This window comes from Ascaphus truei, chromosome 2, assembly GCF_040206685.1.
Source record: "Ascaphus truei isolate aAscTru1 chromosome 2, aAscTru1.hap1, whole genome shotgun sequence".
NCBI classification, from domain to species: Eukaryota; Metazoa; Chordata; class Amphibia; order Anura; family Ascaphidae; genus Ascaphus; species Ascaphus truei.
The window spans coordinates 424361568-424389541 of record NC_134484.1 but is presented as its reverse complement, the minus strand read 5'-3'; positions in this window follow the sequence as shown (position 1 = coordinate 424389541).

Genomic DNA, 27974 nt, shown 5'->3' with positions numbered 1-27974 from the left:
GATTTCAAGACCGGCACCGTGGATGGAGAACTGAGTATACAGTATTTTAGCCCTACATGTGACTGTTCTAGAGCGGCCTTGGCGTGGGAGCCTCAATGTGAAGATTGCGGTGCCTGGTTCTTAAAACCTATTGTGCCCCAGCCTGAAGAGCCGGTCAGTATAACTAACCCATCTACCCTTCTCATAGACATTTCGGAGGGCCAGTGCGCCCAAGTGAACCTTCTAGACCTGGTTCCTGAGCAGGAACCACAGAACCGGATCAGCCCATCCTGGAGCCGAGCAACACGTTGGCGGAGGATCCGATCGTGATGTTGCCAGCGGACAAGGTTGAATTCCCATCGGTGGCGATGCGCCGACCGGCGAACCACCCCAGCAGTGAGACAGAGGAATCAAGGGGTAAGGTGTATATACCCCCACCTTCTTCTAGTGAATCCAGCGACCCGTCACTTGTGGTGATGCGCCTGCCGGCGGACCACTTTAGTGACACCAATGAACACACTATCTCGGCGAATGCAGAGCCTGCTGTGGGCCCGTGTGCTCCGACGCAAGTGGTCCCAGGACTGGGATCCAACGCTCTCGAAGTTCGAGTCAGTGAGTGGACTGTCCCAGAAGAATTGGGGACAGGTCCCGATACCGCCAAGGTGGGAACTGACAGCATCCCCGAGGACCTGTTGGCCACCGTGAATCACCGCAGGGGTAAGGTGTCTACTCTTTCCCCCCTGCCAGGTGAAACCGAGACATTGTCCTGTGCTAGCTTCTCAGTGGAAGCCTCACAAAAATATGGGGACAAAGACTGTGTGGAGAGAGATTCAGGGAGACTGGCCTCCTTTAAGCCCAAAAAGGAGCGCCCCATTCCTCAGGTAGTGGACCGCGGGAAAGGTCCTGGCCTCCTGGTCTACCGCATCCAAGCCGCGGATGACCGGGTAAAGGCCTGCTTAAAAGACATTGTGCTACTCCTTCCACCAGGGGGAGGAAGTAGCGAAGAGCCAGTGACTGTTTCCCCAGAGCGTGCTCACCAGGAGATTTTGCTGGGGGAGGCTCACGGGCGCAAAAGTGAGGTACCCCCACATGTTCAGTTCGGGGCACCCCACACATGGTCTCAGCCAGTCTCTGGTATTAATTGGTGTGATATGCCCTGTAATTTTTCATTGTGTGAAAGTGTACCAATTATGCCATGCCATTTTTCAGTGTGTAAACTTATGTCAAGGTATGTCGTTCCCCAAGCGAGGGCGTTGGATTTTCACCAGGGTGAGAGTGTAACGGGGTCACCCCCGGTTCCCCTGATTTTCCTTTGCCCCCTGCCTTACCCCTGTGGCAGTGGGGGAAGGGGACGGCGACTTCTCCCGGCGGGCACCGCCCTCTTGGTTTTGGCGCGAGCTTCGCCCATGCGCAGTAAAGATCGCGCACGCGGTCCCCATAGAAAAGAGCTTTGCCAAGGACTACAATTCCCAGCAGCCTCTGGGGACTGCACTTTCACCCTTGTCACAGGCAGCATTGAAGCCAATAGAGCTGGCAGATTCTCATGCTGCAGAGTTGCAACAATGTTGTGTGCAGACAGGGTTTTTGTCAGTTGCAGCACGTTAGGCAGTCAGGAAGAAGCAGAGCAAGGAGGCAGACAAGGGAAGGAGGTAGGGTACGGGAGAGAGGGATCCCCTGTACTAGCCAGCACCCCCTTGGCCCAAGATAGCTCTAGTTATCCCATATAGTGAGTGTTGCCAGGGATGCCCTAGAGTAAGGGACCCTGTCACTCAGGTTAGTCAGTTGTTAGTGGGAGTCAGGACTGGGCCTCGTTAGGGGAGTAGGCATACTATTAACCCCTTAGGCCCCAGATAGGCTCTCCCTCTCCAGTGTATGGTGTAGGTAGGATTGGTTGCTGTGTGTTGTCGCTGCAGGCTGTTAGGAGTAGCGAGTAGCTAGATGTTAGGGAGGATTAGGGACTTGGGTAGCTAGGGGAGTGGGGCAGGGTATTACTCCGCAGGCCCTAGGAGATTTCCCAAGCCACCCCAGGTTGCGGTTCATCAGGGACAGGCCCTAGGTTAGGGTTCCGTCACGTTAGGGTTAGTTAGGGATAGACAGGGATAGCGGCGGCTGCTGTTCCCGTGATTCGGTTGCTGTTACCGTGAGACGGTTTTGTTCCCGTGAAGCGGTGGGACCCTCGTTGGGGTTCCTGGAGAAGTACCTGGATAGGATCAGACGGATGCATCGCATGTCTGACCCTTTGAGAAGAGTGTTGCAGGCCCGAGCATCGGAGTGCTCGGAAGGTATTTCTACACATGTGCACCAACAGGCCTAACAGATAATTTAGTGACTGCGCAGTCACCCACGACCTCCGTAGGAGTACGGGACATTGGGTGTGGGGGATTACAGGACACTGGGTGGGAACACCAGACATTGGGCCTGAGGTGATAAAGTTATGATGTTATGTAATGTGTGATATGTGTGTTAGTAAAGTCATATAGTTAATATACATGCTGTCGTGTAAGTGATTATTATTGTGATTGTCCTGCGAGGAACCACTCCCCCTCTGGTGGGAGCCATCGCAGGTGGAGGCGCTGTACCGAGAAGATGTTGTAAGTGATCACCCCTAGTATAATTACCCCAGGTTCCCCGTGGCGGAAGCTCAGCCCTCCTGTGAGCCAACAGGTAATGCACCACACCTATGGTAACACCGTATGTTCCTTGCACCCACATCAGATCTGCGATTGGGGGGGGGGGGAATACCCGTTACATGTATATATAAGTGTAGCACATGTACCCCCACCGTCTAGGACAGGCCTGCACAACTCCAGTCCTCGAGGGCCGCAAACAGGTCAGATTTTCAGGATATCCCTACTTCAGCACAGCTGGCTCAATTAGTGGCTCACTAACTCTGCTAGTGTTAGCGCAGAATTAAGTTGCTATGTATCAACCCAAAAATGTATGTGACGCAGCACGGTTCTTTCATTACATAGGTTAACAAAATGTAATATTTTCACAGTATGGCTATAATAAATAATATTACACTAATAATTAATATGTACTAACGCTAGTTATAAATAAAAAAATACATATCATTCTGGTTTCATTTCAATTGTATCAATCAGGTATACAACATGATGATATGCATTCAAAATTATTTCAAACAACAAATTATGCATCGTATGTATGAAATGTACCTACACACGTTGAAAACATTTATGACGATTTGTATTACTTTTTGGCACTTAAATTGTGACGCACAGAACATTTAATAACATTATCATACTATACATAGGGCCCTTTGTCTTTGTGACTTTAGCACACTAAAAACCGCACTACAATCAAGTGACATATAGGAAAAAATGGCTATGTAACATGATATGTACTGTAACTCATTTTTGTTGCTATTTTCAAAACATCAGCATCTCAAGTAATAGTTTCTGTACTTCATCCAAAGTTTTTACTCCTTTGTTCATACACAAATCCTTATGAAAATGTTCATGGACTTAGCACAAATCCATGCTGTGACTTAACGGAGGGTTTAACAAATCCACCCTACGCAAGGCACAAAGATATTTGATCTCTTTTTTATTTTTTTATTTAGTTTAGTCAATTTAATACAGTTTTAGATAAAAAATCCAAAATATATAAAGATATTTTATTTAAAGGAATTCTATCATTGTAACTGGGAACCAAAAAACCCCACAATGAATATTAGGTAACATTTTGTTTGGATTTATCTGATTTTTAATGCTTGAGGCAAGACATAAATGTTATGTCATATGTTTGGCATTTCATGTTAAAGTTTCATTTTCTATACAGGAATCACATGCCACATTTTATATACAGTTGTCTGAGCCAATGTTTCCTACTTATAAAAATGTGTGCAGTTTCTGGTTTGAGTTTTATTACAAAATGAAGCTTTGTTTCCACTGTGGTTTATAAAATAAATAATTTTATTCATTTTAAATGTGGTATTAAACCTCATTGAAACAATGCAACTTTTGTTATTTGTTGTGTTTTTTTAATCTTCTTCTTGAACAGCTTCCAATGTATTACATTAATTATGCTGAGATACTACGCTACAAAGAGCTTGCAAGTACAATGTGTGTTTTAATGTGCAATTACCATCTTTTAATGTGCAATGTCCCAAAAATCACAAAGCAAAATGTTCAGTTCTTCAGGCAGGACCACTTTGGGCCTCATTCACAAAATGTTGAATAACCAAAGGCTGTGATTATACCAGAAATAGGGTTGCCAGGTGTCCGGTATTGAACCGGACAGGCCGGTATTTGGTTCCCCTGTCCGGTAAAATATGAGAGATAATACCGGACATGGGATAGAGCAGGGCTGCTGCTGCTGCTAGGGGGCTGGGCAGCTTCGTATTGGTTGCTGCTGTGTAATTCAGCCAATCGGGAGCTGGCAGGAGCCTGGGGGTGGGGCCAAGGAGCGGAGGAAACGCATGCAGCAGAGAGGTGAGGCTGTGTCTGTGTGTCTCAGTGTCCTGCCTGTGAGTGTGTGTATGTGTTTGTGAGTCTCAGTGTCCTGCCTGTGTGTGTCTCAGTGTCCTGCCTGTGTGTGTGTCTCAGTGTCCTGTCTGTATATGTGTGTGTCTGTCTATCTGTGTGTGTGTGTGTGTGTGAGTGTATCTGTGTGTGTATCTGTGTGTGAGTGTATGTGTGTGTCTCAGTGTGTGTGTCTCAGTGTGTGTCTGTCTATCTGTCGGTGTCCGGGTCCTCCCTGTATATGTGTGTACCTCAGTGTGTGTGTGATTGAGTGAGTGTATGAGTGAGTGAATGTCTCAGTGTGTGTGTGTGTATGTGTGTTTGTGTATATGTCTCAGTGTGTGTGTGTATATATGTCTCAGTGTGTGTGTGTGTGTGGGGGGGGGGGTGACAGACAGTACATACAGTACTGGGAATTTTGTTTAATTGCTCACCCACCCTTATGTAGCCATGTATAAAAATGGTATACAGTTCTTTCTCATGCTGGCAGTAAACCTGGTAAGTATGCAGGATTGCCAGCATCAATTATGGAGGTTTGCCCTCACACCCTGGTGAGGTGTCATATGTACACAAGGGGAGTGGTAACATGCTCTGTGTCCACTATTAGTAACACAAGAGGTGTGGCTGTTTTCTGAGTCTATATAAGACACAGAACTGCCTAAAGTTAGTGTGTCAATCAGGAGTTCAAGAGTGTGTTTATCTAGGGATCAGTATGGTCCAGTTCTGGAGGTCTGCAGCAGTTAAGGCTGTCAGATATACCAAATAGAATCTACACTGTGATCAGGAACCTGACACAGGTGGTGATCTCCCTGAGGGGAGAGGTGACCCAACTCAATTGGGAAGGAAGGACCTTCTGAAGGGAGGTACAGCATAACAATGAGCGGCTAAGAACAACCACTGTGAGGGGCAGGCTGCTAAAGATGCTAATAAAGATGCCCAGATTCACCAGACCCTTGCTGTGTATGTGTGGAGTCATTGCACAGAAGGAGGCACCACAGAGGAGGTCCTCATCAGGTACATCCCCCTGCGGCCACAGAGATCCTGATGAGGTGGAGGCGCTGCATCAGATGTGAGTAGGACTCTAAGCACACTACCTCAGATGCCTGTCATGCTGACATCCCCATACCATCCTAGCGGGAGACTCAGGAGTCCTGTAAGCCAGCAGGTGCACCACACACTATACATACATGTAATGGGGCTAGTAGACCACAGGGGCCAATATGAGATTGGGTGGGGGCCCGTAAAACCGTTACAATTGGAGGCGCTGCTGAGATACCTATCAACAGGACAGGCTTTTGCTAGACACACTAGGAAACAGGGAGAGTGTATGCTGCCAGTCAGTGCTATGTATGGGACGGAGCCTAGGGGTAGTCAGGGGCCTGATGGATGTGTCAGCTCGCAAAGATCAACCTAGGATTCTGAGAGGGGTACAGTGGTTCTGGAGACAGGGCTATAGCTGTCCTAGTCACCTTGAGGCAGCTAGTTGGTAGGATGCCTAAAGGAATTGCCTGTTAACTTGGTCAGGAATTCTGGAGAGGGTCTGCGCTAGGCTGGCCAACAGTAGGTAGACGCCCAAGTACTGCATGGGAGAAGCCAGAGTACTCTAGCCAGGACACTTACCACAGAGCACAGACTGGAGGAAGGTGGACACAGCATACACAGAGAGAGTGAGCCTAGCCTGAGGTAGTGCAACATGAGTCAGACGAACATAAGATACACGTAGGTGGTGCATCGTGGCATTCTTTATTGCATCGGAATGGCAGCTGCCCCGCAGAGAGGAGCTCCATGTGCGATAACAGTAACTACAGTGAAAAGATGGCGACTGCAAAAAGGGAAGATCCGCGCGGTGCGGAGAATCCAAGATGGCGGACCGCGGCTGATGGAGGGAGCGCACGTGGTGTGCGTACTACTGAGGAACAAGCTGCAGAAGGAACTTTTGCCAGCATGTTGTGGAATGGCACTAAGGCGGTGGCTGCGCCGTTTTGGTCCTGCCTAGGATCAAGGGATGCTACCCTGGAGGACAGTGTTGAGGACATTGTGGTTGTGTGCGGTGAAAATGGAGAATCTGCTTGCCAGACGGTGAGCTACAACCAAAAATCTACCTCAGTTGCTTGTGTGAATTGCCGTGTAAACCAAGATGGCGGTTCTCGCTTCCCTGGGAGACCGCGTGGGCCGAGTGCAGAAAATTCTGCAAATGCAAAAGTTGCAAGGAGTTGGCCGGGATTGGTGCCAAGCAAAGAACCCCACCCTGCTGGGGATTATGGCGCGAAAGCTGTGGCCGCGCCCTCATGGACAGTGACGGGCTCAGAGCCAGTGCTGGGTCACCCAGTGAATCTGTGGGACCCTCCCCTAATATCTACCAGGGGGAGTGGTTTCCAATTGTGCCAAATGATAGTGGAGCTGGCTGAGGGAGGAGTTACCGAACCGACCCCTGCCCTTCAGTTGCGAGGAGCTGGTGAACAGGCAAGTCCAAGTAGAAAAAGAATGGTGGAGCACTGCTGGAAAAAGTAAAGGGCTGGAGGCTAATAGCAAGTTAAAAATGCTTTAATTTATTGCATGAGTAGACCGGGCTACAAACAAGAGAGGTTCTCTAACGCGTTTCACGCTGTCAAAGCGCTTTGTCAAAGAGTAACCTTAGTGTGTGTAAGTGACTCATTTATAGATGCAGGAATGCGGAAGTATGTTCGCGCCAAAAGAACACCCCCCGATCACGTGGTTGGGTGTAATTACGGGTGCCTTCAAGGTTAAAACAACCTCTCCCCAAACGTGCATGAATAAAGAGAACAATAATAGTAATAAACCCAAATAACCACCCCCTTGCTAAGTCTCTACCTCATCAGCTGCTTCCCTGTCACCCCGGGCCTCCTTCCAAAAACCAAGATGGCGATCGGAACTAAAACTACGGAAGCCCTAGATGGACAAAAAAGCACACTGTGCAAAGCAGAGACTTCAAAGCAAGGAAAACTTTATCATTGTTAAAATCAACACAAGAACAATATTAAAAAAAGAAAAAGAAAAAGAGAACAAAGAAAGGATATAACATAAATAGAAACTAAGTATTGATTATAAGAAACAGTGTCAATATTATATATAAAGAAACACACTTTAACCCCCAAAGTGAAAAATACATAAATAATGTAGTGACATGAGCAAAATAAATACAAATAGTTCCACTAATGAAACCACATGAATCATGTATATATGTTATCTATTTGATTATCACCACTCAATAATTTTAGACTTTTCAATGCCATGATTGATTTGCAATACTTCATACGCAAGTTGTGTCTTAAAAAATTATTTTCCCCAAGAGGTGACGTGGTTCAGGTTTCCTCGGCCTCCCATGCCACTATTGAGACAGGGAGGTCTTGGATCCTGACCCACGCTACACATTAACCTCTTTTAGAGAATTATGTGCCATATCTGATATGGAAGGGTTACTTTTGGAACAAGAAAATTTGAGTCCTAATGATGAGTCTGTGCCTAGCAATTTCTTTGTTAAACAACACACACATTTCAAGAAAAGATCCACCTTTATTCCATATACCTCTAAAGGGCCTTATATTGCCACATTTGAGAGATTGGTCGAGGAAGACCTCAAAAAACTAGCAGAGGACTGTGCACGCAACCCGGCACCCCATGGGAATCTATCTAGAGATGAAAAAATAGAACTATTTAATCTTCAGCAAGACCATACAATTGTTATTAAAAATGCTGACAAGGGGGGTGCAGTTGTAGTGCAGTCCTCTGCTGGTTATAAACAGGAAGCTCTTAGACAATTAGGAGACTCAAGTGCCTACAAAAAGTTAATGGGGGACCCAACAGCCATGTTCAATAGGGAACTACAATCACTTTTGGACACTTTTAAGTTGTTGTGTGTCTTGAATGACAAAGAATTGGGCTTCCTGTCTTGTCAATGTCCTATTGTGCCCATCTTTCACCATCTCCCAAAGATCCATAAGTCACTGACCTGCCCATTTGGCAGGCCTATAGTGGCGAGCATTGGATCTTTGGGAGATGGTGTGTCACGTTACGTGGATGGGTACTTACAACCCATAGTTCAATCCTTACCCTCCTTTCTTAAGGATTCCAATCACTTGTTTACAGATTTGCAACATGTAAAATGGGAAACGACATTCTGTTGGGCCACCATGGACGTTATGTCCCTGTACAGCAATATCATACATAAACAAGGATTGTCGGCCATACAACATTTTCTCCACTTATCTGATTTACCCACCACACTTTGCACTTTTTTGATTGATGCTATCACTTTTTTGTTGACACATAATTATTTTAACTTTGATTCGCACTTTTACTTACAACTTAAGGGCACGGCTATGGGGACCTCTTTTGCACCCTCATATGCCAATTTATTTATGGGGCTTTGGGAATCCACTTTTATTTATGGTGCTTCTAATGACTTTAGACAACACATTAAATATTACAAGAGGTATATAGATGATTTACTTTTTATTTGGGATGGGGATTTTCTTTCTTTTGAATCCTTTTTCAACACTTTAAACATCAATGAGTACAAATTAACTTTCACTTATGATTTTCACATTCAACAGATTTGTTATTTGGACCTAATGTTGTATGTCGACACCAATAAAAGTATACAAACAGACATGTACAGGAAGCCCAATTCCCCCAATCCATTCCTTATGGCCAACAGCGACCATTCTAGGCCATTAAAGAAGGGTATTTTGAAAGGCCAATTTTTACGGTTAAAAAGACTGTGTTCGACAGAGGTATCTTTTGAGAACCAGTCTAGAGATTTGTTTAACAGATTCATAGAGAGGGGTTATCAACATTTACATATTCAGGAAGCATTGGATATAGTAAAAAACACCAATAGTACAGACCTTCTCTCAATCGAGGCTAACAAAAAACACGTAGGAATAGAGGTTATAAAGTGGATTGTTTTCAAAATAAAAGTCAACTAAGGCCATTTTTTATCACTCAGCAATCCAGACAGGCAGATTCTATCAGACGGATTATTAGTAAGCATTGGGATATGCTAAAATTAGATAAAGATCTGAAGCCTAGTGAGTGAGGGACCGAGATTTGTATTCAAAAAGGCTAAGTCACTAGCCAGCTTTCTCTCACCCAGTATGTTTACATCACACCACCAACCATGTATTACTAGTATTCCGAGGGGTTTTTACAAATGTGGTCACTGTGTGATTTGTCAGTATGCGACCCCCATTTCTGACATAAACATAGTGAAACCCACTAAGAATATTAAGATTACATCGTTCATTAATTGTAATACAAGTTATATAGTTTACATTATTCATTGTGGTTGTGGGAAACACTACATAGGCCGTACTATCAGGTCTTTAAAATTAAGAATAATGGAACACGTGAGGGCCATCAAGAACAGTAACATTATTCATCCCGTTGCTAGACATTTTGTGGATTGTCCACAGGGAGGTATCCAGGGCTTCTCTTTTTTGGCTGTTGAGCATGTTCCTGTGCCCCCACAGGGGGGAGACAGATTGAATATGCTCAACAGGCGAGAGATGTTCTGGATATTCAGTATGGATACACTTTTCCCATCTGGAATCAACCAAGATTGGGAATTGGTTAATTTTCTTTAAATACTAATTAATCATTAATCTCATTAACATGTATTCAGCTGTGGTTTTTGTTTTGTATATTTAATGATATCTTTCAATTTTTGCAAAGTACTTCAGTTTTAGATTATTATTTTTGATTATCAATTTATGGGTGTGTTTATACATTTAAATGATTTTGTATTTAACATTACTTTATATCTGTATTCAATAATATGTAGTTCACGTAGTTAGGTAATTATTTATTTATATATGTATTGACTTATCATTTATATTCAATTCAATATCGTTTTTATCATTTATTAACTAAGATTTTATATACAGGCGTACCCCGCATTAACATACGCAATGGGACTGGAGCATGTATGTAAAACGAAAATGTACTTAAAGTGAAGCACTACCTTTTTCCACTTATCGATGCACGTACTGTACTGCAATCGTCATATACGTGCATTACTGATGTAAATAACATATGTGTAACAGGCTCTATAGTCTCCCCACTTGTGCACAGCTTGGTCCAGGAAGGGAGTCAGTATTGCAGTTCAGGACGTGCTGACAGGCGCATGTGTGAGCTGCCATTTGCCTAATGAGCGATATGTACTTACTCGCGAGTGTACTTAAAGTGAGTGTCCTTAAAACGGGGTATGCCTGTATAGGATAATCAAATAGATAACATATATACAGGCATACCCCGCTATAAGGACACTCACTTTAAGTACACTCGCGAGTAAGTACATATCGCCCAATAAGCAAACGGCAGCTCGCGCATGCGCCTGTCAGCACGTCCTGAACAGCAAAACCGGCTCCCTACCTGTACCGAAGCTGTGCGCAAGCGGGGAGTCTATAGAGCCTGTTACAAATGCGTTATTTACATCAGTTATGCATGTATAGGATGATTGCAGTACAGTACATGCATCGATAAGTGGAATAAAGGGAGTGCTTCACTTTAAGTACATTTTCGCTTTACATACATGCTCCGGTCCCATTGCGTACGTTAATGCGGGGTATGCCTGTACATGATTCATGTGGTTTCATTAGTGGAACTATTTGTATTTATTTTGCTCATGTCACTACATTATTTATGTATTTTTCACTTTGGGGGTTAAAGTGTGTTTCATTATATATAATATTGACACTGTTTCTTATAATCAATACTTAGTTTCTATTTATGTTATATCATTTCTTTGTTCTCTTTTTCTTTTTTTAATATTGTTTTTGTGTTGATTTTAACAATGATAAAGTTTTCCTTGCTTTGAAGTCTCTGCTTTGCACAGTGTGCTTTTTTGTCCATCTAGGGCAACCGTAGTTTTAGTTCCGATCGCCATCTTGGTTTTTGGAAGGAGGCCCGGGGTGACAGGGAAGCAGCTGATGAGGTAGAGACTTAGCAAGGGGGTGGTTATTTGGGTTTTTTACTATTATTGTTCTCTTTATTCATGCACGTTTGGGGGGAGGTTGTTTTAACCTTGAAGGCACCCGTAATTACACCCGACCACGTGATCGGAGGGTGTTCTTTTGGCGCGAACATACTTCCGCATTCCTGCATCTATAAATTAGTCACTCACACACACTAAGGTTACTCTTTGACAAAGCACTTTGACAGCGCGAAACGCGTTAGAGAACCTCTCTTGTTTGTAGCCCGGTCTACTCATGCAATAAATTAAAGCATTTTTAACTTGCTATTAGCCTCCAGCCCTTTATTTTTTCCAGCAGTGCTCCACCATTCTTTTTCTACTTGGACTTACCTATACCGGAAGGAGGCACGCTACATCTATCCAGGACTTGATGATTCGTGAGTTTATTGAATATGTTTTTATTGCAGTTTATATTGTTTATGGCTATATATTGACTCATGCCTAGGGATTGAGGTGTGCTGTCCCATTAGTGGGTGTGGGGTGTTCTCTCTTCAGTGAGTGCACATTTCACACACTCACTGTGGTGCCTTCATACCATTATACATATATCCCACACTATGGCTATCAAGTGAGCATTTAAGCCTTTTACTGCATATGAAGTTAAACTCTTTCCTGGACTCCAATGCTATATTGCACAATATCACTAAGACATTAGTAGCACCTATCGGGGATTCATTTCCCATATCTACTGGTGAACAGGCAAGACCACTACAGAAAGTGTCCCCTGTAATCAGCGCTATCGGCGGAAAGGAAAAAGAGATGGATATCTCAGCTCACCCCTACTTGTTACCAGGAGGTTTCCTGGTAATCAAGGCAGGTGACACCGAAAGGATAAGGTGCCTGTGCATGCAGTGCCGACTGCCGGGTGGCATAGCCAGCACAACGGCTAGGTGCCCCCAATGTGGCATCCACTACCTATGGCCCGTGCAGCCCTTTATGCCGGGGCAGACCATGGAGGTGGGAGCGGCACAGCTAAACTGACAGCTGAAGCCTCGCGCCCGGTCAAGGAAGAACCAGTTGATTCCGGAGAATGGGGATCGCTCCTAATGATATTGATGGAGCATAGAGAGAGAGGGGCCTGCCACCACGGTGAGAACCCGGAACCTCACCGGCAGTCCTCTATGGGAGTGCCACTCCCCGAGTTGGAGTTCGGATACTCGGACGAGGAGCAAGTGACCCCGACATCGGTGGTGATGCGCCTACCGGTGGACCACTACAGCGGTGCTGCAAAAGAACCAGCACTTACCTGTGTCGGAGCGGAGTCTTGAGGGGCCGAGGTCACCTGTGCGGAGACAACCAGAGCGGCGGAGTCCCACGGCCGTGGTGACTTCCAGCATGGAAAGAGGAGAAGATCCCATCCCAAGCCGACGGAGCGGTGAGACACATCCTTACCCTCCACATGCGCCGGTGGTGGCAACGGCAGAGGAAGGCATAGCCCAGGCCCGAGCAGAGCGGAGAGCTGAACCTTCACTTCCAGCGGCGGATGTCATTGTGGAGAAAGAGGTTCCGGTGGGGAGCCCAACCCAAGATGGTGGCGGGGAGTCCCGCGAGATAGATGACGTCACATCCGGCGGACACAGCGGAGCAGGATGGAAGATGGCCGCCTCTGTGCAACCGCCATGCTGTGCCGGGTCGCCTGGGTCCGGGAAGAGCTGGCAGGCCCTGCAGAAGCCTGGGAATCGAGAGACGGGTGAACCGGGGTGCCAGTCCGATGGTACCGGTCAAGGTAACGAGAAGTTGCGGGTCGTAGCTCCGCGTCTGCCGATAGTTTATTTATTTATTTATAAAATATTTTACCAGGAAGTAATACATTGAGAGTTACCTCTCGTTTTCAAGTATGTCCTGGGCACAGAGTAAAACAAATAATACATGGTTACAAGTACAGTTATATAAATGAGCAAGGTATAAATTATATACAAGACATTGCGTGCACAGTTAAAGAAAATATATATTATGAGTGTATGAAACAGTTACAGACCAGATTAAAGTGTGAGATAGCCTTAGATTTGAAAGAACTTAAGCTGGTGGTGGATATGAGAGTCTCTGGTAGGTTGTTCCAGTTTTGGGGTGCACGGATGGAGAAGGAGGAACGTCCGGATACTTTGTTGAGCCTTGGGACCATGAATAGTCTTTTGGAGTCTGATCTCAGGTGATAGGTGCTGCATGTGGTAGGGGTGAGGAGCTTGTTCAGGTAGCTGGGTAGCTTGCCCAGAAAGTATTTGAGGGTGAGACAGGAAAGGTGAACTTTGCGCCTAGACTCTAGTGATGACCAATCTAGTTCTTTGAGCATTTCGCAGTGATGTGTGTTGTAGTTGCATTGGAGAACAAAACGACAAATTGAATTGTAGAGGGTGTCAAGTTTGCTAAGGTGGGTTTGAGGAGCCGAGCCATATACTATGTCTCCATAGTCAATAATTGGCATTAGCATCTGCTGTGCAATACGCTTTCTGACCAGGAGACTTAGGGAGGATTTGTTCCTGTAAAGTACCCCTAGTTTGGCATAGGTCTTGGTTGTCAGGGTATCAATGTGCATCCCGAATGTTAAGTGGGAGTCAAACCATAAGCCCAGGTATTTAAAACTAGTGACAGGTGTTAGGGTGGTGTTAGGGTTGGTTCTAATCAGGAGCTCAGTCACTGGAAGCTTTACAAATTGAGTCTTGGTCCCAAATACCATTGTTACAGTCTTGTCAGTGTTTAAAAACAGTTTGTTTTGGGAAATCCAGTTTTCGAGTCTCAAAAAGTCAGACTGAAGTATGTGTTGAAGGTCAGAGAGGCTGTGGCTGTGTGCATATAGGATTGTGTCATCTGCATAGTATTTCCCTATGCCCAACCCCCGGCCACAGTTAAGACACCTGTCACTGTCACTTCCTCATCTGGGTCCCAGTCGAGCCAAGGGTTGTCTGGGGAGTCACGGGCCACTTCCGAGGAACGGACTGGGGAGAACCTGGACTGGGGTGACTGTTTTATATCCGATGAGGGATCGGGGAGGGGGATGCATAGGAGGAAAGAGTCATCTGGTACCACTGGGAGCCACAGTATGGATGTAAAAGGCAGGCCTAAGCGGTTAGGATCCAACTCTAGGTCGACAGGCACGTCAGGGATATCGTCTTGGGGAGAGCCAGAAGATAGTGAGGGTACAGTTGCGGTGCCGGAGAGCGTTAGGGAGAGAGAGACCCGGTGGTGGGTACCAAAGTTCGAGGGGTATGAGGCCTGGTTGGACCGTACAAGGTTAATACTGAGAAGGGAAGGTATAGAGGATTACTGGTGGGGTGTAGGGGAGTTCACGGAAGAGGAACGGCTGGAGGAGCTTAGGTTGAGGTGGCACGATATCCACTCAGGGGTAGTGGAGCCCCGAGGGTCGGCCATATTTAGGAACCCAGTAGAACCAGGCGAGCCATTGTCATGGGTGCTGCAAGGCAGGGCAGGCAATAAAAAGCTGATTAGAACCAGTAGAGCTGAGAGGGCCATTGTTACAAAGTACAAAAAGTCCCATGGGTTGGAGTACCCTTATGTGCCAGAGCCCTTGATGCAGGAGATCGAGTATGGGGAAACCATTGAAGACAATATTATGAGTAAATCTGGTGGGTACGCTGGGTACAAGACGGAGGAGAGGATCACTCAGTTGATGAGGGTGTGGAGTGTTGGGCGCAACATATATATGCACCGGATGGAGTATAGGCCAGAAAGGGGGCCGTCTAGGGAGTACAGTGTTACCGTTAAAGACATAACTGGTAGGGAGGTGCAGAAGCCGGACCCTAGGCACTACTATTAGGTAGTAGATGGGGATTCTCCTTAGGAGCAGTGCGGTCTGCTGGTCAGCAGGCACTGTATGTGATTATGTATCGTACAAAGAACTGTATAATGTATTTTTTTATATTATATGTTGTGGTTATGTTTTGCAGTGCTGCCTTGGGGTGGGTCCTGCAAATTTAGATCCCAGCCGGGTCGTTGGGGTTCACCAGGGGGAGAATGTAGCCATGTATAAAAATGGTATACAGTTCTTTCTCATGCTGGCAGTAAAACCTGGTAAGTATGCAGGATTGCCAGCATCAATCATGGAGGTTTGCCCTCACACCCTGGTGAGGTGTCATATGTACACAAGGGGAGTGGTAACATGCTCTGTGTCCACTATTAGTGACACAAGAGGCGTGGCTGTTTTCTGAGTCTATATAAGACACAGAACTGCCTAAAGTTAGTGTGTCCATCAGGAGTTCAAGAGTGTGTTAATCTAGGGATGAGTATGGTCCAGTTCTGGAGGTCTGCAGCAGTGAAGGCTGTCAGATATACCAAATAGAAACTACACTGTGATCAGGAACCTGACACAGGTGGTGATCTCCCTGAGGGGAGAGGTGACCCAAATCCATTGGGAGGGAAGGACCTTCTGAAGGGAGGTACAGCATAACAATGAGCGGCTAAGAACAACCACTGTGAGGGGCAGGCTGCTAAAGATGCTAATAAAGATGCCCAGATTCACCAGACCCTTGCTGTGTATGAGTGGAGTCATTGCACAAAGGAGGCACCACAGAGGAGGTCCTCATCAGATACATCCCCCTGCGGCCGCAGAGATCCTGATGAGGTGGAGGCGCTGCATCAGATGTGAGTAGGACTCTAAGCACACTACCTCAGATGCCTGTCATGCTGATATCCCCATACCATCCAAGTGGGAGACTCAGGAGTCCTGTAAGCCAGCAGGTGCACCACACGCTATACATACATGTAATGGGGCTAGTAGACCACAGGGGCCAATGTGAGATTGGGTGGGGGCCCGTAAAACCGTTACACTTACTTTACTTTTACTATACTAACAGTCTTCCCATTTTCAAGATCTATTAAAAATAACCACTATTGTAAATTCTCAGAAAGGCTCCATTACTCAGCTCTCATCACAGCAGCATTGCAATCCCTGCAGCACTCTTACTTACATATCATCCCCAAGAAGGCAGAGCAGGTAACTTATTCAATGGCATGATTCAATATGCAATTTAAAGCTGGATTTTAAGTCTAAATTTGAAAGCTACTGTACTGATATTGACAGGGAGGGGTGGGGGGGGTGAGAGGATGAAGGACTTGGGGTTAACAGAGGATGATGGGAGGGGATGAGAGGATGAAGGGAGGGGGTGAGAGGACAAGGGGGTGAGAGGACAAAGGGGGGTGGGAGGGTGAGAGGACAAGGGGGGGTGGGAGGGTGAGAGGACAAGCGGGGAGAGAGAGAGAGGATGAGGAGGGGGTGCAACAATTTGTGGGAGGAGCAGTTAGATCAGTATTGCTCGCCATGTACAGTATGACTGCAGGTCAATTATTTATAAATGATTTGATCATTACGTCATTTGTTCTAAATTTCACTCCAAGCATGCACCAATTTGCACTATTTCATATTCTATTTCCTAAAGCAATCCTCGGAAGGGTGCTCCCTCCCAAGACTCCTCCCCTGATTTTTACGAAATAGAATATAAATTGGAGCAATTTCGTGAATACTTGGAGTGACATTTAGAACAAATGATATAACAGTCAGGTAATTTCTAAATAACATTCTCCCCCACCAACGATTCTCGCGTGCGTCGCACCTTTCACCATTGTGTCCAGTATTTTTGGACAAGCCACCTGGTAACCCTAACCAGAAATCGCCCGTGGTGTCTCCTGGAAAGACACCACACCGCTCAAAATTAAGTGTTATACATCCCGGAAAACTGCTTAGACCAAATTCAACTGTCTCCCTGCTTGCTACTGCAAAGCAGGAGACAGTTCAGGAGACAGGCAAATTTGTTTTCAAGCAGTGACAGCCACGTCACATGACGCAGCCATCCAATCACAGTGAAGTTCAGTGCACCAATCATGTTCCTCCAAAATCTAACCAATGATAATCCTAGAAAAAATTTACCTCAGGATTTCATACAAAATACAGTTTTCCTTTATGGAAACGTCATATACTGTATACCTTGAAGAGCATACCATACACATTGAAGAATATAGATAATTATTGACTGACTTAATTAATTATTTAAAACAATAATAAAGTGATTAATTAAATTACATTAATTATTGATTCCCCATGTTTGTTTTGCTGAATCCTGTGAGGAACTGTGGAACAGGAAGTGTGGTAAAGGAAGTGACATCTGAGCATGTCTCCCCTGCAGTCGCTTGCTAAATCGCTTGTGCATGTGCACATGTACAGTAGCTCTGCAGTGTCGCTACTTATAAGGTTGCATCCCCGCTAGTGCTGAGTGGGCGGCGCTTGCGGCCGTTACTTACATATATAGATATATGAAAACAAAAATAGAAACAAAGTATCCCACGTAAAGCACTGTGGTGTAAACAAGTATAACAGTTATACTTGTTTACACCAGAGTGCTTTACTTGAGATACTTTGTTTCTATTTTTGTTTTCATATATGCTTTATCCCCAGGACCGTCAGTATCCTATTGTTATTATTTTTTTATAGGCGATTGTACTGATTTTGGTTTCTTTATATTTAGTCTGTTGCAGGCTTGTTTCTGTGATGTTCATATATAGATATATGTAAGTCCTTGCTCACGTTGTGCGGGCACACACTCACCCGCGCTCGGCGCTTAGATAAACAAAAAAAATTATACTTACCCGCACGCTCAACTACCACCCACCCCCCCCCCCCCCCCACGCGCAAATGCAGGACACCGGCACTCATGCTTGGAGCTCTCTCCAAGCATGAGCGTGCTCAGCGCCAGCGGGGACTCAGTCTAAGCCACAGATAAGTGCTGCTACACTGAAGCTTTTGGTATAATCATAGCCAAAGAGTTTGGATTACTGCTTATAACTCAAATAAGAGACCTACATTTAATAAACCCAATAACACAGAGGCATGTGGAACAGTTGTAGTGCCAGTTAATAAAAGGGAAAGTTGGGAAGAAGCTGTTAACTATGTACTTTACCAGCAAACCTGGCTTAAATACTTGGGCATTGAATGAAAATATTTCCCAAAGAAAGAGTTGACCATAATCCCTGAATTATAGAAATCAGATTTTTGTTTTACCTAGTGGGTAGATCTGGGGGATCAGTAGATGTGCAAAAAAGTAAAACTACGCCAAAATTGAAAAATTAGCATATTTATTACAATGACAATGTAGCACCCTTGTGAGCAGACATAAGTGTATAATGGAAAGGCCCTCTGGAGAATAACTTTGAACCAAGGAAAGGACTAAGATGATAGAACACCAAGAAGGATGATATCATGGAAGGAGGGGTTAAGAGAAATTGGAAGAGAAGAGCGCATGAGTGCGTGAGCAAGAGAAGACCTACAGAGAGAGACATAGAGAGAGAACTGGAAGTGATGACACGCACCGAAACAGAGGACTCGTACATCGACAGCTCTGAGAGGAGGACTGGAGTGGTCAGCTTTCTGTGAGACAAAGAAGAAATGGGTGTATGCTCAGGATCTCCCAATAATATCCCAATTGTTGTCAATTCTGCTACTCAAATTTCTCCCGTGATCAACGGGGCAGATTAGAGTACAACAAACACACACAAAAAAGCACATGGAAAGATAAAATCAATAATAAATATATATGCACTTTATCTTAGGAGAACAAAGTTACACTTTTTAGGGCATGGTGTCACAATGCTCAATGTATTAGAGGGCAAATACTGAATGTAAATGGAATCTGAAACAAAGATTGGGTAGTGCTCGCAGGGAACAAAATGTCATGTATTTACTAAGAAAGAAAGAATCCCTTTGTGAGGCACTAGAGAACACCCTCAAATGTGTAAAATAAACTTTATTAGTATACTTTAAAATATATACTGTATGCTTGGGAGTAACAACGACAAACAGAAGAAAAAATATAAAATCAATTAAAAATGGAGATTGGTGTGTAGGTGTATGTGTGCTACTAATTAAGATTATACAGGTTTTCGTTTGTTTTATTAAATAATATAATAATATCCAAAGCTAGTAATTGGCACAGGAAATACCTATAGGATCTGTAGTAGATAGATCAAGGTCTAGCCACTATTTGATAACAGGATATAATATACACTGAAGCTAAACAGAGCGTAAAATACTGAAGTCTGGTCTTTCTTGTTGCACAATTTTAACCCAAAAGAGTGAGCAGGCACTACTGGAACCTCTCACCACTAAACAGAAGTTAGTTAGCTGTTAGACGTCCCCTGCCACACTGATGCACAAGTAGACCCTCTGACAACAGAAGCCGAACCAGACGTCCCCAGCTGCACTGATGCAAACCAGATTGCCCTCTGACAACTGAAGCAGTACAACACTTACCCTATCCGACATCCCCCTCCGATCACCCAGCCTCTTAGAGAGAGAACATGATTCCACCCTCACACCTTTTGTGAGTGTGACGACTCAGGAGTTTCCTTCCCTTCCTGGTCCCTCTCTCCCTTTGCCGCAGCACGTGCCCCGCAGGTCTCGCATGCCCACGCGGTCCCTGAGTCCCTGCTTTAATCCTTCCCATTCCCTCTCTCCCGCAGTGCCCGCTTCACCTTCCCCTGTGGTGGCATCCGTCCCGTTGCCTCCTCCCCACGTGGTACCCACGGCGTGGCATTCCGCGCGCCTGGTGATGCACCCGACTCATGCGCTCCCGCAGGCCACGGGGGGCGCGCCCACGTGCCCCTCCGCTGACTCACCTGATCCCTCCGCTCTGCCTTTGCTCGCCATCGCTCGGGCGCAGGCCGCGCACGCGTTCCCCTCCTCTTGGCTTCCTTCCCCTCCTGTGGTCTTCCCTTGATCCGTGCGGTCCACTCCTGTGTTGCAGCCGGTGCGCGCGCATCCCCAGCTTACAGGGGGCGCGCGCACAGACTCCTCTTTTCAGGATTCCCTTGTCTCCGCCTCCCAAGCTGTACAGGCCATTCCCGCTGACTGCCCCTTCTGTCTCCTCCTCTTCTCTCCCTGACCTATCTCCTGGTTCTCACTCAGAAGCGTGTGTGAAGAGCTCCCAGGCATTTGGTAAGGAATCAGCTTTATTCTTTCTTTATTTGTTATATTTTGCTGTGGATCTGTGGGGGAGTATACTGTGAGTATACTGTGAGTTTTTAGAAGGTTTTGGGTGCTTTTTTAGGTTTAAAAACCGTTTTTGGTTTTCACCCAGAGGCTGCAGTGATTCAACCCAGCAAAGCTACACTGTGGCTAGCTGGAAACTGCAGTCTCAAACCCTCTCTCCTCCACTACTCCTGGTTGTTTTGTTATACTTCTAATTTCACCTTAATTTAAGCCTGATTTCCTTTTGTCATTTGCATTTTTGGGAGCTCTGTGCCTTACTTTAAGACCTTCAATATTGTGGTGTGGTTTCTTGTAAGAGAGAGAGTTTAATCAATAAGGGGAGAAAAGAGAAGATTACAGCAGGTTTTAAAAAGATGTTTTTCTTCCCCTCCCTGTGCAGAGATAGTTAATTGGTTCTTAAAGGGACAGTTTCCTCTCTGCATCTCTCTCCCTAAGCACTATTTCCTCCCCTTACTTAGAGGCTTATTTCATCATGCCTGGGTGGAATAAGACTAGTGCAGCAACAGGGGACACACCTGGACATCGGACTCCAAAAACTGGGGCCCTTGGATCAATAACCACAGCCCTAGGCCTGGTACATCCAGTGCCCTGGCCACACCTCCCCCGGCTCCTGTTGTCCGTTTAACCCCTGCAGTCCAAGTTCCAACATGGGCGCAGGTGGCAGCTGCAGGCGTTGACCCCAGCAACAACAACGCTGGGGCCACGCCCGGTGTGAGCAGGAAGCTTGGGGTGAGGTGCCCAATGTCACCTGGCCTTAACATGGAGATCTATGTGAGGGCTGTGGCAGACATTGTGGGTCCCTCTGCTGTGGTGGCGGCCAGCAAGATATATGGGAGGGGCATTTTCTTCCTCCGTACACTGGCTGCCACCCACATCCTGGTGCAGAAAGGCATCAGTTTAGGGGGGACCTACATCCCCATAGTACCCATGGAGGTGTTAGGCACAAAAATCATCCTGTCCAATGTGCCCCCCTTCATCCCAGACAGCCTCATGCGCCCATGCCTGAAAGCCCTGGGAGATATTAAATCTCCCATAACAAAAATTCCGCTGGGCTGCAGGGATAGAGCGCTGAGGCACATGCTCTCATTTAGGCAGCAGGTACAAGTGCTGCTGCCGGGGAGCACAGAATCTGTGGAGGGTTCTTTTGGGGTGCCCTACGAGGGCATAACATACACCGTTTACTATGGCACAGTGGGGGTAAGGTGCTATTAGTCCAAGGAGCTGGGGCACACTCGTAGGAGTTGCCCCAAAGGGAATAGAAATCCCACTTCAGCTCCTGCACCCACCCCTCCCTCTGCCAAGACACCCGGTGCCGCTGTGCCCACCACAGCGAGGCCCTCGAGGGCCCAGGTCCCTCAAGGGACTGCAAGAGATGTCGCTGTCCCATCCCGAACAGTGACGTCTGCACCTCTCCCCAAAGAACAGAGGGAGAAGGAAAAACCCTCGAGGGACCAGGTCCCCTCTGGGACCGCAGGAGATGTCGCTGTCCCATCTCGAACAGTGACGTCTGCGCCCACCACAGCGGGGCACTCGGGGGCCCAGGCCCCCCCTGGGACCGCAGGAGATGTCGCTGTCCCATCTCGAACAGTGACATCTGCGCCCACCACAGAGGGGTCCTCGGGGGCCCAGGTCCCCCCTGGGACCACAGGAGATGTCGCTGCCCCATCTCGAGCAGTGACATCTGCACCTCTCCCCGGGGAGCGGAGGGAGGGGGTCGCCCTGGCGCGGCCACCCTCTGTTGTCGCTGTCCCCCCCCGGGAGGAGACACCCTGTGATGCTGCGCCCACCGTGGCGGGGCTCTCGGGGGCCCAGGCCCACCCTGGGACCGCAGGGGATGTCGCTGCCCCGTCTCGAGCAGTGACATCTGCACCTCTCCCCGGGGAGCGGAGAGAGGGTGAGGGTGTCGCCCTGGAGCGGCCACCCTCTGTTGTCACTGTCCCCCCCCGGGAGGAGACACCCTGTACTGCTGCGCCCACTGCGGCGGAGCCCTCAGGGGCCCAGGTCCCCCCTGGGACCGCAGGAGAGGAGAGGTGAGACCCTGAAGAAGTCACCCTCTGTTGTCGCTGTCTCCCCCCAGGAGCACCCTACCCCCAATGTAAGCACCGTACAGGGTGCAGGGAAGCGGTGGGAGGCTCCCGCTGAGGCGGTGGCGGTACCCTTTTTTGGGGAATCAATCCCCAGGAAGAGGAAAGCAAAAACTAAGAACAAGAGGGTGATTGAGGAGGGCGAGGAGGGTGAACCGTATTACGTTCACCCTCAGAAGTCTCCGAAGCGGAATGCAACATCAATTCCGCACAGGGTGGCCCTGTCCGGCCCACAGGTTAGGATTAGCCAGTGTAAGCCGGACCCCATAAATATGGAGTCCCCCCCTCGAAGATCTGGAGGGAATGCAGGAGGAGGTACCCGGCATCCCATGGGTGGAAGATCAAAGTGCTCAACAACACGAGACTTTGCCTAGAAATGGACGTTGGGGAGCCTTCCAACACCCCTCCCAATTGGAGAACATCCCCCGGGGACTTGTGTTTCGGTGAATCTGCCGCGCCGGACACAGTTGTCTTCGGGGACTCGGAGGTCGGCCAGGATCCCCCTCCGGCTGTGCCGCCTTCGGGTGGCACACCTGAGGCTGAGCCCCGGTTTGTGTCACTGGAAGAAAGGGAAGGGCTAGGGCTGAACCCCGTGGTTGGGGGTTTGGAGGATGGAGCGGGGGAGGCGGGTATGGGTGAGGTGGGTTTTAGCGAGCACTTCATTTTGCATCTGGGAGATGCCAGATGTGAGCTCTCCTGATGAGGAGTTTTGGTCGGGCACTTTGTTGGAGGCGACTGCTGGGCTGGACCCTCCCTATGAGGTACTTGCTGAAAAGTGCCCTCCTGCGATTAATGCGAATGCCCGTGGCATCCCGTTTGTTCGCATGGTGGTAGAGGAGACCAGGAGGGCACTGTGTGCCTCGTTGGCCCCCGAGGACACTAGGGAGACTGCTACCTCCGCCATACCGCCACAAGCTACCCCTGAACATCCCACCCCGGGGTTGGATGTGGAGGATATAGTGGACCACCTCGTGGAAACACCGAGGAGGGGACCCACTTTAAGGCTGAGAAAGGCCCCAGCAGAGAAGGGCGGGGGTCTTCAGTTTTTCAGTCAAGAGGAGCTCGGGAGTTGGGGCTCAGTAAGGAGTCCTCTGGCACCGCGGAGGCGGTGGAGTCTTTGACCCCCATTATCCATGCCCAGGACTAGATGGTTTCCTGGAGGATACCCTTTGCAAACACGGAACCACGAAGGTGCAGTTGGCCCTTGGAAGGTGGAAGGATGCCTCGGTCATTCTCCACTCTCTCTTAGTATACATCAGGGCTAACCACAAGGCCAAAATCTCTGGGCCTATCCATCTTCGTGTCCTGAAATTTCATAAATTGATGCGAGACCACATAAAGGCTTCTCAAGGTGTAGCTCCCTGAGCGCCTGTGGAAAACACTTAACGTGAATGGCTGTAAGGACGGGTTTCGCAGGTTCCAGGTACTCTCCTTTTTACAGAAAGTATTCTGTAAGTTTCCTGCAGGAAACCCATACCACTCCAGAGGCTGAAACCAGCTGGCATCTGGAATGGCGAGGCAAGGTCTTCTTCAGCCACCTCACTTCGTCATCTAGTGGGGTGGTGACACTGTTCTCTGAGTCCTTTCAACCAGAGCTACTGCTTGCCAATACTGTTGTTCCAGGTCATTTGTTGCATCTCAGGGTCCGGCACGAGGACTACACGTTTAATTTCTTGAACGTGTATGCTCCTGCCACCGGACCCCTGAGAAGGCAGTTCTTCATCAGAATGTCTGAATACCTGGAGACAGTGGACGCGGACGAACACGTGGTGCTCGGAGGTGATTTCAACTGCACCCTCGAGGCTCTGAAAGACCGGAATGGCCAGGAGCCACACCCGTGTTCTGCATCGGCCTTGCGGGAGGTCATCACCCGCTACTCCTTGGTAGACGTCTGGCATGAAACAACATCCCGAGGCATCCACTGAGTTCACCCATGTTAGGGTGTTTAGGGGTGAACGGATGTCCTGGTCCCGGATCGACAGGCTGTATATATCCAGCCACAGCCTGTCGCGAGCCCAGTCCAGTACCATTAGGCTGGCGCCGTTTTCGGACCACAATTGTGCGTCCATGACAGTGGCGCTACTACCAGCAGTGCCCTCGGCCGCCTATTAGCACTTCAACAATACGTTGTTGGAAGACAAGGGGTTTGCACCGTCGGTCCGAGACTTTTGGATGGCCTGGAGAGGTTGCAGATCAGACTTTGCCACGTTAGAGCAGTGGTGGGACGTGGGCAAGGTTCATCTGTGCCTCGTTTGTCAGGAGTACACCATAAGTGCCAGCAGGCGGCGCGATGCTGAGATCGAGGCCCTTAGAGAAGAGGTGCTCGATCTCGAGAAGCGGCTGTCTGTGGCAGGAGACCAATACCTGCAGTGTGCGTACGTGGAGAGGAAGTGCGCTCTCCGGGACTTGGAAGATCGGAGAGCTCGGGGGACGTATGTGCAATCCCGCATCCACTTCCTTCGGGAGATGGGTCGCGGGTCGCGCCTCTTCTATGCGCTGGAGAAAAAGAGGGGAAACCGTAAACATATCACCTGCTTGCTAGCTGAAGACGGTACCCTTCTGACTGACCCGGAAAGCATCCGGGACAGAACCTGGAGATTCTACGTAGACCTTTTCTCTCCGGAGTCCATCCAGCCAGACGCATGCAGGGTCTTATGGGAGGGGCTTCCCACGGTCGGCGAGGGTGGAAGGGAGCGGCTTGAGTTATCTTTGACTCTGGCCAAGCTCTCTGAAGCCCTCAGTCTCATGTCCCGCGGAAAAACGCCGGGGCTAGACGGGCTGACTGTGGAGTTCTTCTGGTTTTTCTGGGAGATGCTGGGACCTGATTTCACCGAGGTCCTGGCCGAAGCCCTGGAGACCGGTGAGATGCCCCTTTCATGTCGGCGGGCAATACTGTCTTTGCTGCCGAAGAAGGGGGATCTCCGCCAGATCTCTAACTGGCGACCGGTCTCACTGCTAAGCACGGACTATAAGATCGTAGCCAAAGCGCTCTCGCTGAGGCTCAAGTCAGTGCTGGCAGAGGTGATTCACCCCGACCAGTCCTATACTGTCCCGGGCCGGAGTATTCATAACAACATTTTTCTGGTCCGGGACCTGCTACATCACGCGCAGAGGACTGGTCTGTCACTCGTCCTCCTCTCCCTAGATCAGGAGAAGGCGTTTGACAGGGTGGATCACCGGTACCTCATGCAGACCTTGCGGGAGTTTGGCTTCGGCCCACAATTTGTGGGCTTTCTCCAGATGCTGTACGCCTCTGCAGAGTGTCTAGTGAAGATCAATTGGTCCCTGACGGCACCTTTTGTGTTTGGTCGGGGAGTACGTCAAGGGTGCCCCCTGTGTGGGCAACTGTACGCGCTGGCCATTGAGCCCTTCCTCTGCCTACTGAGGAGGAGGCTCACCGGGCTGGTGCTGCGGTAGCCCGACATGCGGGTAGTCCTCATCGGCTTATGCCGATGACGTGCTCCTCGTGGCCCAGGACCTAGATGATCTAGAGCGGGCGCAAGCGGGCGCAAGCGTGCCACGGTCTCTTCTGGACTCTTTGCCCCCCATGTCTCGTGGGGGAGCAATACTCTCAAATATGTATGTATGTATGTCTTTATTTGTATAGCGCCATAAAATGTACATAGCGCTTCACAGTAGTAATACATGTCATATAAATAACAAATAACAAATATAAATAACACATCATGGGAATAAGTGCTTCAGACATACTGTAAAAGTAACATTAAGGAAGGAGTCCCTGCTCCGAGGAGCTTACAATCTAATTGGTAGGTAGGGAGAACGTACAGAGATAGTAGGAGGGAATACTAGTAAGTGCGTCTGCAGGAGGCCAAGCTTTGTGTCATGTGTCCATGATTATCCAGTGCTACTCATATGCTTCTTTAAGCAGATGTGTCTTAAGGTGGGTCTTAAAGGTGGATAGCGAGGGGGCTAGTCGGGTATTGAGGGGAAGAGCATTCCAGAGGTGTGGGGCAGAAAGTGAGAAAGGTTTAAGGCGGGAGAGAGCTTTAGATACAAAGGGGGTAGAAAGAAGACATCCTTGAGAAGAACGCAAGAGTCGTGATGGTGCATAGCGAGAAATTAGGGCTGAGATGTAATGAGGGGCAGAAGAATGTAAAGCTTTAAAAGTGAGCAGTAGAATTGAGTGTGAGATACGCGATTTAATCGGAAGCCAGGAGAGGGATTTCAGCAGGGGAGACGCTGAGACAGATTTAGGAAAGAGTAGAGTGATTCTGGCAGCAGTGTTTAGGATAGATTGTAGGGGAGACAGGTGAGAGGTAGGAAGGCCGGACAGCAGGAGGTTGCAGTAATCGAGACGTGAGAGAATGAGGGCCTGAGTCAGAGTTTTAGCAGTTGAGTAACAGAGGAAAGGGCGTATCTTTGTGATATTGCGGAGGAAAAAGCGACAAGTTTTAGAAACGTTTTGAATATGAGAGGAGAATGAGAGAGAGGAATCAAGTGTGACCCCTAGGCAGCGTGCTTGGGCTACTGGGTGAATGATCGTATTTCCAATAGCAATGTGGAAGGATGTAGTAGGGCCAGGTTTGGGAGGTAGTATAAGGAGCTCTGTTTTTGCCATGTTAAGTTTCAGTCGGCGGATGGCCATCCAGGATGATATTCCAGAGAGGCATTCAGAAACTTTGGTCTGTATAGCAGGTGTAAGGTCAGGGGTTGAAAGGTAAATTTGTGTGTCGTCAGCATAGAGGTGATATTTAAACCCAAAAGATGTGATTAGGTCACCTAGAGAGAGTGTGTAGAGAGAAAAGAGAAGGGGTCCCAGGACAGAGCCCTGGGGTACCCCCACAGAGAGATCAATAGAGGAGGAGGAGGTGTTAGCAAAAGAGACACTGAAGGTACGATGGGAGAGGTAAGAGGAGATCCAGGATAAAGCTTTGTTCCGAATACCAAGAGTATGGAGAATGTGAAGGAGAAGAGGGTGGTCCACGGTGTCAAATGCTGCAGAGAGGTCGAGTAATATGAGCAGAGTGTAATGACCTCTGTCTTTGGCAGCGTGGAGGTCGTCAGTTATTTTAGTGAGGGCTGTTTCAGTAGAGTGAGCAGTGCGGAAGCCAGATTGTAGAGGGTCTAGTACAGAATAGGTGTTGAGAAAGTGTAGCAATCGAGAGAATACATGACGTTCAAGGAGTTTGGAGGCAAAAGGCAGGAGGGAGAAAGGTCGATAGTTAGAAGGACAGGTAGGGTCAAGCTTGCTGTTTTTGAGTAATGGTATAACGGTTGCATGCTTGAAGGATGAAGGAAAGGTACCAGAGTAGAGGGAAGAGTTAAAGATCTGTGTGAGCATAGGGATTATAGAAGGAGCAAGAGGTTTTAGGAGATGGGAGGGAATGGGGTCAAGTGGGCAAGTGGTAGAGGGCGAAGAGGAGATCAGCAGTGATACATCCTCCTCCGAGATAGCAGAAAAAGAGTCAAGAAAGACAGGA